This window comes from Oryzias latipes, chromosome 18, assembly GCF_053564925.1.
Source record: "Oryzias latipes strain Hd-rR chromosome 18, Olatipes_Hd-rR_3.1".
In the NCBI taxonomy this organism is placed as follows: Eukaryota; Metazoa; Chordata; class Actinopteri; order Beloniformes; family Adrianichthyidae; genus Oryzias; species Oryzias latipes.
Genome location: NC_136254.1, coordinates 34,979,298 through 34,996,921, shown reverse-complemented (window position 1 = coordinate 34,996,921; position 17,624 = coordinate 34,979,298). Strand labels below are relative to the sequence as shown.

The 17,624-nt window shown below is 46.8% G+C and overlaps 2 long non-coding RNA genes across 2 annotated transcripts; both read left to right on the top strand.

Moving 5' to 3' along the window:
• The first annotated feature begins 4,446 nt into the window (after window positions 1-4,446).
• Window positions 4,447-5,573, top strand: LOC144987316 (uncharacterized). The gene is made up of 3 exons (XR_013651187.1): window positions 4,447-4,834; window positions 4,970-5,046; window positions 5,403-5,573. It is a non-coding gene; the product is annotated as an uncharacterized LOC144987316 (long non-coding RNA).
• Window positions 5,574-9,418: 3,845 nt separating this feature from the next.
• Window positions 9,419-13,387, top strand: LOC144987069 (uncharacterized). The gene is made up of 2 exons (XR_013650931.1): window positions 9,419-9,554; window positions 10,478-13,387. It is a non-coding gene; the product is annotated as an uncharacterized LOC144987069 (long non-coding RNA).
• Window positions 13,388-17,624: the final 4,237 nt, after the last annotated feature.

Below are 17,624 nucleotides of genomic sequence, written 5' to 3'. Positions count from 1 at the left end.
GCATGTGTCAAACTCAAGGCCCGCGGGCCAAATGTGGCCCGCCATGTCATTTCATGTGGCCCGCAGGTAGGGCTGTGATGATGACCTCATCACCACATCCCTGCAGTGTTTTTTTTTAAAGTTTTGCATATGGTGCATGATTGGAACTATAATAAACACATTAAACACGTTCATCTTTGCTGATTATTTCCTCTTTCTGCTAGTCCTGTGTTCAGACTTTCCTCCTTTCTTTCAGACCGTTCTCTCCTTCTCTCCCACCGCGCCTGTCACTCTCTCTCCTCGCCGCGCTCTCACTGCCTCTGCTGCACGCGGCTCCCTTTACACACACGGGCGCCGCTTTCAGAAGCACACATCCTCATTCTACAACAGAAGTTTGGTCTTGTGAGGAAATACGACAAATTTACTGCTTTCTAATTGTTAATTTCCATTTGTATTCATTTCCGTTACTAGCTGTGTGCGTTCTTGAGTGCGCGACACGGCCGCCCGCCAGAGGATTTTGTGTTGGGGGGGTTTATTACAGTTCTCAGTCACTCTGTAACACCAAACATGAACGCGCGCTGTTAGATTTCCATGAATATCACTACATATTTTGTTTGGGAACTATTTTGTGCAGCGTAAAGTTACGTGTCTGTATAAATAAAGGCGGAGCCTCCTGCCCCGCGTTCTTCATGGTGTCAGGCTTCATGGCTACCAGAAAGGTGACAAAGTGTCTGCAGTCTGTTTATTTCTGGGCAATATAGAATATTCTGAGAAGATGTCTGTACCAGAGAGCACAGGTGAAGGCTCACCTGCAGCTAGAGAACGGTCCACTGCAGAGGAATCAACACGCACCCCCAACACACGTGTGCGCGCTCCCTCCTCCCAGTCCTACACACGACGCAGCGCGCTCACACAGTCACAGTCAATCTACATCACCTATATAGTTAGTTCATTAGTTAGATAGGTAGTAGTTACTGTTATTTGTTAATAAAGAATACTGCGTTGTAATTGTTTTTATTTCTGATGCGGCCGCTGCGTGATTTTGTGGTTTTTTTTGGGGGGGGGCTGCGGTTATCCGCGACACCACGCCCCCTGTTGGTTCATCACCGCGGTGATAAAAAATGCGACACGTCACAGCTCTACCTGCGAGAGCATAACAGTTTTTCATTTCTTAAAATAAAAATTGTTGTGTATTTCTTCATATCTAGGGGGAATTGGAATTGAAATACCAGATTGGTCAACTATACATTAGGACTTAAACACTGTTCATATAACCTGACCTGACAGAATCAAATGTAAAAGGATTTATGCTAAAGTAACAAGCAAACATGTTTTCTATGCAACTGGAATTGTCAATTTAAAAAGTTATAATAAATAAACAATTAGTTATTTAACATTAAGGAGTTGTTACATTTATTTTTCATTACATTTAGTTACATGTAGAAGTTATATCTGGTCCTTTGAGGACAGACACTATACTGGTGTGGCCCCCAGTGAAAATGAGTTTGACCCCCCTGGCTTAGAGGCTCCAGTGTTGTGCACACATACTACCGGAAGTTTAGACTTGATCTATAGGATTTCTGTCAAATTCAAACTTCCTGTTTTCCCTTGACGGAAATTTTTTACTCAAAGAAGTAAATTCCTTTAAGGGGGCTGATTAACACTCAGATACGTCATTGGCCCGGTCGTGGGATGTTCAGCATTTCATGATGTCATCACTTTGCTCCGCCTTTGAGCGTTTTACTTCTTCACATCTGTGCTTCCGTCTGTTTTCTGGCCTTTCTTTGCTCTGCATTCCATCGTTTCCTCTCTGTGGTTCCCTTTTATTCTCCGCTCTATGGAAGTCGGTGTGCGTTCACACTGAAGTGAACCGCACCTGAGTCCACTTCCATGACCCCAGCTCACCGGTTAGCCATGTTTAACGTGGTCCATGCCTGTGAAGGGCAGAGCTCTGAACTCTAAAAGGTGACATTTGTCCGGTTCACTGCTGTGAGCTCAAACTGATGCTCACATCATGACCTCCAGCAGACGTGGCTGTTGGGTCGGTGGTTCAGGCTGCAGGACAGCCGCTCCATGTGACCCGCTGGTCTCCATCCGGACGACTCTGAACTCTGCAGCTCCGCTTTATTCAGATCTCACATTTCTGAGCAGAAATCACTGCATTTTCTTTGCTTCTTTCAGAAGCAGCCAGGCTGCAAATTGTTTCTAAAGCAGAGAGAGAAAAGAGCGTCGCTGCAGATGACAACAGCCCGACGCCAAACTGAAGGCTGCTCATTGTGTGGAGACGGCTGACAATCAGGACCAAGAAATGACAGCAAACACAGTCAACCTTTTCAAACCCGACACGCAGGAAAGAGCGGCGATAAGCGGCAGAAAAGGTTGTTCCAATCTCTGGAACTTTTATCAGTTGGGAGGAAAGAAAAGACGCGTTCAAGTTACACATTTGAACGCCCCCCCCCGACACTTGATGCCCCTCCCCCCGCGGCCATGGCTTCTGCTACTGTTCGGCATCACAAAACAAGAGGCTGTAAATAATGACTGAGCGAAACATAAGAGAGTCATTCAGATTCTACAGAGACGTTTCCACAAAGGTCATCATGCAAACATTGACTCTACCGATGTGCAGCCGATGTTTTACACTAGCGGGTTCTGGAACCTGGCTGGGTTAGGTCTAGCTGGGTTCTGGACTGTGAGGACGGTTAACAAACTCCAGCTCACAAACTTCTGTCTCTCTTTATGCGCCGCGTAGTTCGGTGCGGCTTTCATACGACATCATTTCTAAAATAGCCCCTTCATGTCCAGTGTGCCCTATAGTGCGTAAAATAGATCCATTTATTTATTTATTTTTGTTTGTGAAAGTATTTGTTCAATAGAACTGATCTGGATTACATCTGAAAATTGTTCTAACACATTTGTAAAGAAAAATTGACATTAAAAAGATAATTTCAAGGAGGTTTTTTAAGGACCAAAGATTTTAGCTCCCGCTTCGCTGGATCCCGGACAAGCCCCCACTTCTGTTCCAGCTCAGTGTGGGACATTAAAAGTGGAAAAACCTTTGGAGCTGACATAAAGAGACAAATCCATAAAAAAAGCCTCTGCATATTTCATGATTGGACCACAGAGTTCATGGGAAAACTTTTCTGTGCTGCTCTAGGCTGGTTCCTCTAATCATCATCGGGAAAACCGATGCCTGCTGTTCCAGCAGAGCCACAGATTTGTTCTCACAAATGATGAAAGTGGACCGAGTGCAACAACACACACAGCTGTATGACTTTAAAAAATGTCCTTTATTTGCTTTAAAGCATTTCTCTCCAAAACCATTGATTATGCGCCTCTACACAGAGCTCATTTAGTGTCATTTTTCCCATTTGCTGCCCCACTTTTGCTGCTTTTCACGTCTCCATCACAGGATTTGACTCTTGTGTAATTTGGCTTATGGCTTAGAGGCTCCAGTGTTTGCTGCACATTTTACGCTTCCAGACTTCCAGGGTGAGGACTTGAAATAGCTTTCTCTCACAAAGAACAAGGGTTTTTAGACACAGAAATATAGTTTGTGGAGTACAGTATGGCAGCAGGAAGTCTATATCTGCTCTGCTGGCAGACCAACACCTCCTATGGAGCAGACCCCCCCCCCCCAGTGGAGGTGCAGGCTGGAAGCCAACATCAAGGGAACTTTAAGACCACGAGGACAATGCAGAAAAAAGCACCACGCCACGGAGGACGAGTCTGCTCACAGGCCTGGACATCAGGGTTCAGTCGGAGGGCGAACGCCGTCACCATGATCTATTGAAACGGAACCAAATAGAAAAAATAAACCCCAAAAATGAGGATCTAAAGAAAGCTGGTTGGAGTCTGCAGAACTATCTGTAGATTTCAGTGCACCTGGATAACGCACGCCGTCTGACATGACGTTACTCTAAGACTGTTTACGTGAATCAGCTGATGGTGACGCGGAGAAAAGTGAATTTTCTTATCGGCTTTGCATCGTTGTGCAACACTTTGCTAACAATGTGTTGCACAACGACACAAAGCTGCTTTTCTCCTCGTCAGAATCCGCTGGGGTTACGATGATTGCATGAACGGGTGAAGAGTTACGGTGGACTGCAAACACCGGAGCTAAAGCTCTGGGGCTTAATGATTGAGTTTCAAACGCACCCGGGGTCGTGGAGAGGAGTGGCCGTATCCTAAGGTCGGTGCAGGTGTGAGGCCCGTACGGCCACCTCAAGGGAAGTCATAAAAGTGGAATGTATCCCATTGTTGTGCACGTGGAAAGTGTATCGTGAAGTTTTTTTAAGGCCAAGGGAAGCTTCATGCACTTCTGACGTACGGGTGATGCTGTCAGACGGTGTCTTTACGCCAGTCGTAAACCTGAATGCTGCTCTGACGTTATTCAGACCTCTTTGACCTCAGTCCTCAGTGACTGACGCTTGTCTTCTGTGTTCTGCAGCGGCTGGATCCAAATCCTCGACTCGTGTCAGAAATCTTGCTGTGCTTCTCCTCATCCAGGCTCCAACACTGGTGGATGTCTGGTGTGTCTGCTGCTCTCTGCCTTCAGTGCTGCTCAGTCAAACCAGCAGCTTCAGCTGGTGGAGATTATCTTCATGCTCGGCGATGCAAACATGATTAGGAGTTCAGGTTTTTTGGAGATGCATTAAGGAGTTCCGTCTTTTTCCATCGCTCGGTCTTAAACCTCCAAGCGGAGCTGTTTCTGCCAGGACGGCCTTCTGCCAGCCAGGGAGATGATCCCGAGGCCCAGTGGTGGAGCAGAGCAGGCTGAGACCGAGCAGGAGGCGTGTCCCGGTGCGTCAGGAACAACAGCGGAGCGTCGGCGCCGAAGCTGTTCACCTGCAGACAGGTGGGTGGAAAGCGGCTGCTTTAGCTAAAGGAGAGTAAATCAGATGAGATCCCACCTCCTCCTGCATCTCTGTGAATAATCTGCTTATGTAACAAAAGCATCAACGTTCTGATCCGGAGTCTGTTTTCCTTCCAGATCCTCCTCTGCGTTTTTCCACGGCCTCCTCCTTCATCGCCCAGGATCAGTCTGCCGTGGAGATCTGTTTCAAAACAGTGAAGTTCTGCGTCTTTTTATGGTTTTTAGGGTTTGCAGTAAAATGAAAAAACATCACTTGAACTCTTCATAAATGAACTTTAGCCCCTGCTTCTGTTCCGTCAGCTAAACGTCCTGGAAGGTTGGTAGTTTGAATCCACAGGCTTTTTTCCAACTGTTTTCACGAAGTGTTGACTCCATTCAGGCTGCAGATGAGTTTCATGACTTCAGCAGCTTCCAGAATGTTTTATCGCAGAAACAGAAATGTCTGATTGTTTTTCTGCAGCAGAAACTTCAGAAAAGGAATAAAGAAACGTTTTTCCACGATCGTGTGTTTGGTTGATAATAGAATCTTTTCCACGTCTTTTTATTGCAGTCCTTGAAGGATGTAGAGCAGAGCGGCTGAGGTTCCTCGAGGTTCGTACCACCACTTCATAGGACGTCATGAGAACGGAACGTACCATTGTCGCGCGTGTGGTAAGTGCACTCTATGCACTTGAGACGCCACTCTCTAGTCGTCTGTTAGGTGTGAGAAGCGGCGCCTTACAGGCTGAGCACAGGTGCACGTGATGTGCAAGTGCCCGTAGGACGCCGCAGCAAGGAGCGTGCACGTGTCACGTGAACATCACTGACGGGATCCTTTTGTAGGGTTTGAGGGGTTAAAGAAATGAAAGGTCTGAACTTGAGTCTCAAGTCTTCGCCCTCGCCGAGCCTCACGTGTCACCTGACCTCTACGACCTGTCGCCCGCAGCACGCCATGGATAAATGTAGTTCACCAAACGTCTACGGCCTGAATATGTGCTTTGATCAGCTGTGACCAACAACCAAGACTTTGAGGAGATTTTCTGGATCAAAATCTGGACCCAAACAGGAAATCCGGTGTAAGCTAAACCTGAACTGGTTCCTTCTGTTCATGAAGGAAGGTCTGCATCTGAAATATGATGAATTTAAGCAGCAGTGGTTCTTGAGGGGAGGGGCCAAAGCACCGACCTGTAGGAACGGATGGGACTCGAACTTGGATGACCTCCTTGACTCGTCTAAAGAAGACCTGGACCTGCCCCGTCCTCTAACAGACGTCTGATCCGCTCCCTCCATCCAGTCACGTCTAACCTCTTGGTTCCGTTTGGTCCGTTCAGAGCAGGAAGTTCTGGTTTCTGCTCCACATCAGAGGCTGCAGTCAGCTGGACGGACGTTTGCATCCAGCAGCCTCAAACCCTGCAGTGAAGGAGGGAGAGGATGCCTTCAGCTTCCTGGAGCTGCTGAAACGGCTGGGACGTTTCTGTCCTCCTCCTCCTCCTCCTCATCCTTCAGCATCGCTGTCTTCAGGTGTTTTTTTCTGTTTGGGTCTCATTTTCTGGTGAAACTTTTAACCAAAAACAGAAAAAGAAACGAGTCAAAAGGACAACGAGGAGCTTTCTGGTCAGAGCTGGATCTCCTGTTTAGACGTCTGGATCCTGTCGTCTTCCTCATTTCCTGTATCTGTGCCTTCATGCCGCTCCTTCACCTTGCTCCTCCTCAGATGACCCCCCCTCTCTTCATCATTTCCCTCCTCATCCTCCCTGTCTTGCCTCCTGTCCTCGTTCTGCTCTGCCTGATACTTCCTCTGGTTTCTCAAAGGCGCCGCCGCTCGTCTCCCTCCTCTTCCTCTGCCCTCCTCTCCCTCTGCCCTGCTCTCCCTCTGCCCTCCTCTCCCTCTGCCCTCGTCTTGTGAGGAAGCTCTAACGAAGCCGTTAGCAGGCAGATTCCCAGACGACTGGGACGAAGCATCAGAGAGAGTTTGGCTGTTTTTTTCTCCTCCTTCATCCTCTGCCTCCTTCCTTTTGTCTCAAACATGAACTCCTGCTGAAATGTGGAGGACAGAACATTTGTTCAGGAAGATCCGGACGTTCTTCACCAAACAAAAGCATCCCCCCCCCCACACACACACACACACTTCTTTCTGAGGAAATGTGAAGGAAGCATGAGTTAAACACAGACTGCAGGTTCTGGCTGTCGCCCACAGGAAGATGAAGAGCTGCTCTTTAATACATGGGAAGCATCGTCATGGTAACGCCGTTAAAGTCAACAACTCCTGAAACTGACCCCAGGTGACTTCCCAGTGATGTGGGCGGAGTTTGGAGGAGAGAGGTTGGAACCTCCATGAGGATTCAGATGTGTGGATGGCAGCCTCTTCCCGAGGTCAAAGGTCAACTAAAGTTCACGTTCGGTTGCAAAGGAGAATAGTGAAACAATCTGGTCCTGAGGCGGGACGGAATCAAAACCAAGCTGGGGGGCTGCTGACGACACTTCCATGGAGGAGATTTTTAGAACAAATGTTGAAGAAGGTTTACAGATGCAGGTGTTCATGGGAAATGAAGCATGCGGAGGGCGTGGCCAGCAGGTAAAAGGGGCGTGTCCCCACCCCCCTCACATTTGAAATTAGAATACTGTGAAAATGTAAAACGTGACCCTAATTGGGGTGGCAGGGCGGAGGGGGCGACTGGGGGCGAGTAGCAGCCGCTCAGCCCGTAGGGGTGGGTCTAAAGGGGGTAATGGCTCCTTAGTGTGGAGGAGGAGGGGGGTCAGTGGGATTCCATCTTTTTTTAACTTCCTGGTTTGTGGTGAATGTAGTTTCTAGCTTCCTGACATTTTAACAACATTTCTTTACAGGAAAGGTTTTTCTTTTTTCAGCGGTTAAGTGGAGACGTAAGGCTGGAAATGTCAGCCGCCGCCTGTGACCCGTCCGTGGGGGGGGGGGTCGTCTCTGTAAAAGCCTGTAATGAGCAGCTTCACAGCTGAGAGCGGCTAGAACACACGGTCCTGCGCCTGCAGGCGGCACTCAGGGCGGCTTTCAGGGCGGCTGTCGTGTCCTGGTTTCTTCTGACGTTCATGTGGCTGGAGCCCCCGGGGGTGAGGGTGGGGGTGGGGGTGAGTTAAGGCCGACAAAGCTTTCAGAGACGACAGACAGCAGCTGGATCTGCTCTTCTGTCTGCTCTTCATCCCATCATCATTAAGCTTCACTCTCATCTGCCTCAGCATCTCATCCATCTTTCACCTTTCACGGATCCCTCACTCTGTGTCAGGTGCTGATGAAGACTGATGAAGACCGCTGTGAGGATCCAGTCCAGTCTGGAACGGGGATCCATTCTGGGCTTCAGCCGGTCCTCCGTTTGGACTCTGACGGTTCTGACAGGAGGAAGTGAAGCCTGAAGCGTTTATCAACGGACCAAACATTTTGAGCTTGAAAATAATCAAAACATCAGACTTGATCAGGTTCCATTTAGGCGTCAATCTAGATTTTTTAAATAGATTTAACATTTTTACATTTTGCGATCATCCCCCGGTGGTTATCTGAGGGACTGCAGCATTCTGGAACTCTAGAAATGCTTTTATTTAGAGAAAGAAAGACTCAAACATGACGATCCACTCTCACAGGAACTAAACCTTAACTTTATTTTGGGAGGGGGGCTGGAGGGCTTTTTAAATATTTACAGTTTTCTTTGCTGAAATGACATTTTTATCCAAACAATGTGGCGTTTTACTCGCCAAAGGCCTCCCATGTGTCTGGTTCTGATTGAGGGCCGTCCGGCTGTTGCAGAAACATCCAGACTTTTGGACCCGGCGGTCGTCCAGGTGGGACAGAACCCCCCCATGTGGCTCCCTTGTCAGATGAAGCAGAGCATTCCTCTGTTAGGACATTTGGAAGATTTTCTTGTTTTTGCATTCAAACCTCCCTTCCTCCATCCCTCCTTATCTGCCTTTCTACCTTTACCCCCCCCCCCCCCCTCCCCCTGCGGCTGCTTGTTGTATGACAAATGCTGACAGGAAAGGGGGGGGCTGTGAGGCCAAAAACAAGGCAGACGGGTTAGGAGAAACCTGTGAAACGCCAGCAGGAGCAGGAATCCAGGCAGCCAATCAGAGCGCAGCTGCCGTTCACGGATGAAGCGGGGATCCAGAGGGGCCGTCAATCCTCGGCACGCCGTCAGGCGGACGCGGCCACAATCGGTCAGAGCGGCGGTTTGTGACGAGGCCGCGATCACGTGACGCTGGTGAAACAAACGTCTGCAGAGATGAGAAGCAGACGTCTGGTCTGTCCTCCAAATAACCACGGCGTCCTCCACTCAGGACGCCGTTCCAGGACGCTGTTCCTTCATTCCTGCTCTAAAGACACGAGCTACCACCACTAAAGTCCAGACTGACCCTACAGGCGGATCCGGCTGTCTGCAGGTGGAAAATCCAGGTTGTAAATGGCTCAGAGAACCAGTAGAGAGAAAATGTTCATGCATTATTTCTAGGGTCATGCTGTGGGCCAGAGGTCATACAGAACACTTCCACAACACGTAACGGTACGGAAGGGGAAGTAGGTGACACTCAGGTGTGTCGTGCTGATTTGTGACTTTTTCAACCCCTCAGATCCTGCAGACTGAACAAGGGGCCGTTCACGTGACACATGCACGCTCCTGGCTGCAGCCTGACTGATAGGAATGAGGTTTGTGTGGACGTCCTTCAGGCGCTTCCAGATCACGTGCACACTCCGTGCATTCATGCGGTTAGTATGGAACCAGAACTCACTCCTCCATGATCATGGAGACTAAACAGACTCACCTGATGAATGTGGCCGTGATTCTGGGTTTGTGACTCATATGATACATTCTGTGCATAACTGCAGCTGTGTTTCCATCCACTCTGAAATTGTGCAAAATGCGATAATAACGTAACACGACATTTTCAGAAAACTCGTCTTTGGATGAGCTGGATTTTGAATTTGAATTTAATTTGAAAAAAGCGTTTCGGCTCCGGTTTCAAATGTCAATAAGTTAATAAGTCCCGTGACCAACAGCCAGTCGTCCCACAGCGTCTCACGGCTCAGCAAACGTTGGGCGTGTCATCATGTCGTGTGGAATTGTTGGATCCACAGCTCCTCTGGAAAACCACCAACCACCATTTTCCAAAACGGCTTCATCCGTAGCCCCTCCCACGTGTACGGAGCTCGCCGCTCCACGGCCTGAGGAAGACGCCGACGTCTCCTTTGATGGATGATGATGAGCGCTAGAGCCGCGGCAGAAATCTGAATGGATCTGCTGTCAATCAAAGAATATTTCACATCCGTCGCCGTGTTTCTGAATGAGCTTTAGTTGGTTTTGTGTTTATTCACGTATTTATGATTGAATGGAAACAGTCTGACTGAGAAATTATGTTTTGTTTTTGACATTTCTAGAATTTTGATAAAGTTTTGCACATATGTGTGATGGAAACACACATATTTGTACACAAAGCAGCTGTGTACAAATATTTAAAAAATACAGAATATAATTTAGGTTCTCTTCAAATAATGGAAATGAAGGGTTGTGTGTAGATGATGCGTTTAAGTGCTGCTGGAATGCTGGGTCTTTAGGGTTTTCTGATCAGCATCTTTGAACTTAGACAGTTAATAATATCTGGTAAAAACACTCCTCACCTTTTATTTTGTAGTTTTGCAGAGCTACTTCCTCCTCGCGGTGGACCCGCCCCTCACAGCTCCTCCCCGGGTTCTGGTTCTCTGTCACGGCGATAGCGGGTAGCCCCGGGTCCTCCTCCACACCCGGGTCCTCCCCCACTTCCGGGTGGATGACAGCCAGAGAAAGTTAGAAACCAAACTTGCAAAAGCTGCACGTTTGCTATTTTTATTGTCCGTTGGTTTCAGAGGAAATGTAAACGCTTGATCCCTGCAGAAAACAGCCAGCTTATGTTGTGTTTTGGTTCCATGCCAGGATTCAGCTTTGAAATCAGCAAATAATGGTAAACATACGGACTATAATTGGTCCTGAGGGACTTTTGGAGACAAATAAACGAGCTCAAACAATCTCCTTCATTAGATTTTCCTGCAGACTGAAGCCTGAATCTGTCAGATTCAGCGTCACAGCCGTGTCCTACATGTACCCGTACCGGGGGTTGACCCGATCGGGCTGTGCGGGTGGTGGACAGCTTTAGGGGGGCGTGGGGGTGTCTTTGCCTTCATTTGAGGCTTGTAGGGACATCTGTAGGGAGATCATGAACATGGAGCGTACCATGTGGTAAATGGGGGGAAAGGTGAGGCTGGAGCGGCGTTCTAGTTTCAATGTACAGATGACATCTGAGGTCCTGCGGCGTGAAGTGACCATCAGACACGGTCAGGTCGTCTGCCGACTTTGTGTTTTGGGTGTCAGAGCAAAAATTCTTCAGCATGAGTTCAAATATCTGAACTTTGAAAGATTGGTGTGGCGTTAACCAATCAGGGACTTTGCTTTGACCCGAGTCCCAAACCAACATGGAGGACAATCTGATGGTTCCTTCCCTGAACTTAATTTGTCCTATTTTCATGGAGACAGTAATGAAAAGTTTCTCTTTTTTCCCTCATGGACTGATGACGGACAGCTGTCCGTCATTCAGCTCCTGCAGTGATGCTCCTCCTGCTGGGAGAGTCTCTGAATGATGTCATGAACCACACATGAAGATGGGATTACCTACCCATGAGCCCGTCAACATTAATGGACTGACCTCTCAGCGTCATCCATCCCTTCTCTGCATTGACTGGATATTCGTTGGTTAGTAGCCCCTCCCACACGCGGCTGTAGCCTCTAGCTTAGAAACACAGTTTTGAATTTGTCGTGCATCTAAACGGAGGAAAATTCTTTCATTTTGAACGGAAGTTACACGCATTCCTGACAGTTACATGATGCTTTCGGACGATGCCCTCACGCCACACTCTAGTCGTGAGTAACGGCGGGTTGTTGTGGTTTTCCAGCAGGAGAAGGAACATCGTCATAAGTCGTAAGTGTACTGGGAAGTTTTTATGAGGCTAGTGAATAGTACTTGTATTTATGATATTCAGGGATGCTGCCGTGTTCTTAGGCCACGTTTCAGTCATTACGGTGAAATACTGGCTTCTCCTTTACCTTAGCATGTTGCATACGTGTCCTCTATGCCATGTGGTCAGGGCACGGCTGTAGATATAACATGTTCAGTGAGCAGTCTGTGACCTTGATGCAGTATTTGCTGCGGTTGACCGCCTCTCACCTGCAGGCAGCCCGTTTCCACCTGTTGAAACCAAAACTTGACTACATGAACTCCACACATTCCTTCATATGTAACTTCATGACCCACTTTCAGATACATGTAGGTTGTTCTGATCTGGTTCATCCAGACTAATGTTTAATATTGTTTTATGAGACATTAGAGAATCCCTTTGAACAAAAGCAGACCTGATTTCTGCATCAGTGCTGATAACAGCTGCTTGTGGTGCATCTGATCACGATAAACCTGTTTGTCTAAGGCGACACTGTGTGGACAAAAGCCCTTTCAGCTCGCTGTTGGCCCCCAATCCAAACAGTCCAATCTAATCTTATCGTGGACCTCAACTTAGGATGAAGTCAATCTTTAACCAAACCTCAGCTCCGGTGAGCGCCGCCTCCAGCACTCAGAGAGAAACTCCGACTCACACAGAGTGTAGTGTTGCTGAATCCTCCTGAGACCAGGTTGAAACGCAGAAACAAGACAAAGATATGGAGCAGAAAAACCTAAAAGACTTAGTATCCCACCGAGGAGAACTTCACGTCTTTTGTTTCTGGATTTGTTGGCAGCAGAACAGACAGAAGCTGGGAGTCAGCGGGGACGGCGGAGTTGTCCAAACATGAGCTAAAGCTGCTCCGACATTCCTGCAGTTTGTGCCGCGGCGGCCCAAAGAGACGCCGTTCTGCTGTTTGGCAGCCGCTTCCAGAATGCTTTTCATCAGACAGTTCCGATTAAACGCTTTACTCCACGCACAAAATGAGGGGGAAATAAGAAATGCTTCGGTCCTTTGAACATTCTGCCCAAAAAAACAAAACATACAGCGCCGTGGAGAAAAGGAATGATGGGAAAGACGGCTGTAAACAAACAAAAACAATCCCAAAGTGAGCAGACAAAAAATGAACGTTTGGTTTTTCTATCTTCAAACCGGCTTCACCGCCACAACGTCAGGATTCTGGAGGATCAGATTCAGTTTCATCAAGGCGGTCTACCCAACAGGTGCTGAAGATCATCAATGGTTCAGGGAGGATGAGACCAAACCAGGACCTGAACGGTTCTGTTACGATCCAATCGAATTAAAGCCGACAGAAAAACAACCTTATTGATCATAAATGGAGGCTAAAGCAGCGGATCACTCAAAACGTTTGTAACTGGAGCCAGAAAACAGAAACACAAAACTGCACTGTTGTTCAGTTACACTGAAATCCAGAATTGAGTCTAAAACTTTAATTTTAATTTTTTTACCCGGACAAGCCCCCAAAAAACCTTTTAACCCCCCCACCCTCGGGTCGATCTTTGAGGTCTGCAAACCCAAATCTTCTGGAAAATATTTCAATGATTTTTCTCTGAAACGAAGACGAGAAACGAAAGAAACAAATGTGGAAAAGTCACACACGGATCACACAAACACACAAATAAACACACTCCACAAACACAAAAAAGCATAAAGAGACACACACAAACACACACCCAATCCCAAAAACATAAAGAAACACAAATTTAAAAATAAGCACACAATAAAACACACAAATACACAAATCCAGATACAAGTATAAATAAACACAAGCAAAAAACAAGCACTCAAAAAAACCTGAAAACACAAGAAACACATACAAACGAAGGCACATATAAACACACACAAATACACAAACCACACAAAACACACAGTTGTGTCTCACTGTGATGAAAGTTGGAACCACAGAGTGAAAACAGACGTTGACTCCGCCCACAATGCTGATCTGAACGGTTTAACGGTTTAAGGTGTGTCCAGAACCCTCAGACTGGACGGGTCGTGTTTAGGACCGATGGGACGATGACAGGAACCTTTCAGAAACTCAGAAATGTGGAAGAACAAGATTCAGTCAGTCGCTTCTGGATGCAGGATTCTAAGGTTCTTTAGGGTTCTACAGTTTGTGCATTCTATTAACGCAGAATCATCCATCCGTCCGTCTGTCCATCCATCGATCTGTCCGTCCGTCCTCCCATCTCCTGCAGGAGGACGGTGGGGTGATGTGTAAAAAGGGCCAGCAGACCAGCGACATAAATGTCAAAGCTGCAGAGCCGCTCAGGTGCTGCTGAGTCGTCTTAGATCAGCAGCAGCTTCTGGATCACTGAGCCTGTGAGTCATTAGATCGATGTCTCACCTCAGATCCTCTGGTTTCCTCTGGGGGTGCTGCTGGACGTCCCGCCGCTGGACTGTGACAGTCGAAGCAGCATCGGTCTGGGACAGAATCCCATATAGCTGTGGAGCAAAGTTCTGATGTTTCTGGTTTAAATTCTGGTAAAAACAAAATGCTGAAAGTGTTGAAGGGTTTTTGTGAAGTTTGAGAAACGAAGATGAATCAGAAACGTTAAAACATCCAAACTCTAATTTACTGAATCATTTTGAAACATTTCAATGACAGTAATGGACATTTTTTAAGATAAGAATCCTCTTCCTCACTAACTCTTCACTGGTTTAGTGAATTATGTTTGATCCTTTTCTCCAGTGTTTTCATTGATTAGAAAATATGTCATCTTCACTTTTGTTTACCTTTAATTTATGGCATAAAGCTCTGGGGTCAAATCAGGATTAGCTTTAAGTAAAAAGAAAACCAGATTGTAAATAAAAAACAGAATAATATTGAAAACAGTTTAAATGAAATGTACACATTGTTGGAAATTTGAAGAAATAATGAAATCTATAAACTATAAACCTAAAAGTAAAAAAAATAAACAAAAAAATGTTCTATTAGTAGCTGCTGTTCTGTATTTTTAATTTTGGTTTTTCGTTTCTCTCCCTCCTTATTTTCAGTCTTAATTAACAGTTTTAATTTATACTTCGTGTTTTTGGAGTGAAGCACAAATTTTAGTTGGGGGCGGGGCTTGGAGCCCATTGGCTACCAGGACTTGATAGGCAGACATATCCTTTGGGATGGACTTTCACTGTCTTACAACAGAGACGGGAGGACCTGATGTCAGTCATGTCCCAGGAGCCAATGGGCTGAAAGCCCCGCCCACATGTAAAATAGGCTCAACCCACTGACGTGGTCAGAGCTCTGAGTGTGACGTCGTCCATAGAACATGGTTTACTTCCTGCTCCAAATGAAGTCAATTCTGTCGCCATTTGCTGTTCAGGAGCCGCCATGTTGGAGCCAGATGTCGTCATGAGCAGTGATTGGTCCGAGTCGGTCTGAGTTCCCATGGCAACCACTCTCACCATGCAGGAGGGGGCTTTTTTAAAGACCACACCCCTTCCATTTGAACGTGAGCCACACAAAACAGTCAAGACGTTTTTAATGTGGGGGCCAACAGGCTCCACCTACTTTTTTTGAGGCGTCTGATTGGTCAGTTTATAACTTGAAAATGTGAAATACAGAAGAAATATAAAAAAGAGGATCATCAAAGAGATCTGAAAAAAACAACAGTTTTGATTCAAAAATACCTTTTTTGTTTCATTTCTTTACAGTTAAACAGTTTCCAGTTTTTCCTTCACTTTCATCCTGTTTGACCCCTTATGACCCCCCTCCCCGTGTCTGTGTGTGTTTATTATCAAGGGCCAGGAAAAGAGAAAGATTCCAGCTGCTGTGGCGGTTTTTACATCATCACTTCCTGCTGCAGAAACTCTCCGTCGGGCTCATTTGTCTGCGTTTTCTCCTGTAAGACGTTTTTCCTGGTTGTTGGGCCGAAGACATTCGCTGCAGGAAATGCTCTGTGAGAGCGTTGAGGGGATTTAAGCGTGTTCCTGTTCCTGCGCTGCAAGCGTGTGCGGGGATTTCCTGCCGGTCTGAGCGTGAGCTGGCTCTGCAACGCCGTCCCTGCAGCAGCTGCGCCTGTTTGCCTCTTATCTGTCCATTTCAGCCGCTAACAGCACCAGGCGGCGATAAGCGGCAGATGCAGAGGAGATAGACCCAAGGAGGACCAGAGCAGGGAAACAAGGAGATGATGCAGCTAGCATCTCCACGCCTGCTGCTCTGCTTTAATTCAGTTAAATCTCAGCGCTGCCTCTGAGAAATAAAGTGAGATGGAAAATAAATTAATTGAAAAGAGCTGGGAGCAGCCGAAACCATTTTTCACATGTTTGATTGGAGGTAGATTGAATTTGCAGGGAGGAAAGAAAGGACGACTGGGGTTTGCCTGTTTCTGCTCCTCCATCTCTCCCATCGTCTCACTCGTCGCTTGGACGGCGCTCAAAGCGGAAGCGAAGCGGGAAACGCGCCTGAGCGGCCGGCGAGCGGCGCCTGATGGGGCCTGAGAGGAAAACTGACCTCACACACTAACGGAGAGGAACCGGTTCAGAGGCATCCATCATCTGAATGCAAACCAAACTGAAGCTGAATCAGGTCCCACACTGACGTGTTTTCTCTGTCTTCAGGTGAGGAAGATGATGAAGAGCTGATTGTAGTCAAACTGCTGAAACAAAAGATCCTGTTGTGTCCTAAACGAGACAAACAAAGAAGATGTGACATCATCAATATCTTGCTTTGGTAAAAGGTCAGAGACACCAGTGTTGGAGGGTTTACTGTAAAGAGAGACCAGTCCGGGTCAGTCCAGGTCACTAAGGTTATCATGGTAAGTCCAGATCAGTCCAGTTCAATTATAGTCAATCCAGGCAAGTTCAGATCAGTTCCATCAATCCAGGTCAGTTCAAGTTAGTCGGTTAGTCCAGTTCAATCCAAGTCAGTCCAAATCGGTGAATCCAGGTGTAAAGCAGGTGTGCTTAAATCAGTCCAAGTTAGTTAGTCCAGGTCAATGGGTGTCAGTCCATGTCCATCCACATCTGTCCACGTCAGTCTGGGAGAGTATAGGTCAATCCAGGCCAGTCAAGCTCAGTCCAGGTGAGTCAACAATTCCAGCTCCAGAACATTCAACCATTTACTGCCCCCGTGCTGGCAGATCTAGAATAGTCAGCTCTAGAACAGTCAGTTTAATAACAGTCAGTTCTAGAACAGTCAGCTCTAGAATAGTCAGATCTAGAACATTCAGCTCTAGAATAGTCAGATCTACAACAGTCAGTTTAAGAACAGTCAGCTCTAGAATAGTCAGATCTACAACAGCCAGTTCTAGAACAGTTAGCTCTAGAATAGTCAGCTCTAGAACAGTCAGTTTAAGAACAGTTAGCTCTAGAATAGTCAGATCTAGAACATTCAGCTCTAGAATAGTCAGATCTACAACAGCCAGTTCTAGAACAGTTAGCTCTAGAATAGTCAGCTCTAGAACAGTCAGTTTAAGAACAGTCAGCTCTAGAATAGTCAGATCTAGAACATTCAGCTCTAGAATAGTCAGCTCTAGAACAGTCAGTTTAAGAACAGTTAGCTCTAGAATAGTCAGATCTACAACAGTCAGATCTAGAACAGTTGCCTATTGAACATGCAATGGTTTGGGTCTGTCCTGTGTTTTCAGTCTATAGGTATTAAAAGAAAACTATCAACTATCATCAGTAAAACATCATTAACGTGAACCAAACAGTGTTAACTCTAACCTCCAACGTTTAAATTAAAGGAGGAGAGTAAAGAGGTACAGACTGATCCACAGCAGAACCAGGACCCCTTCAGGGACAGTGGAGAGTTTGTAGTGAAGGCTGTGAGTCGGTTCCTGCGGTTACAGACAGAAT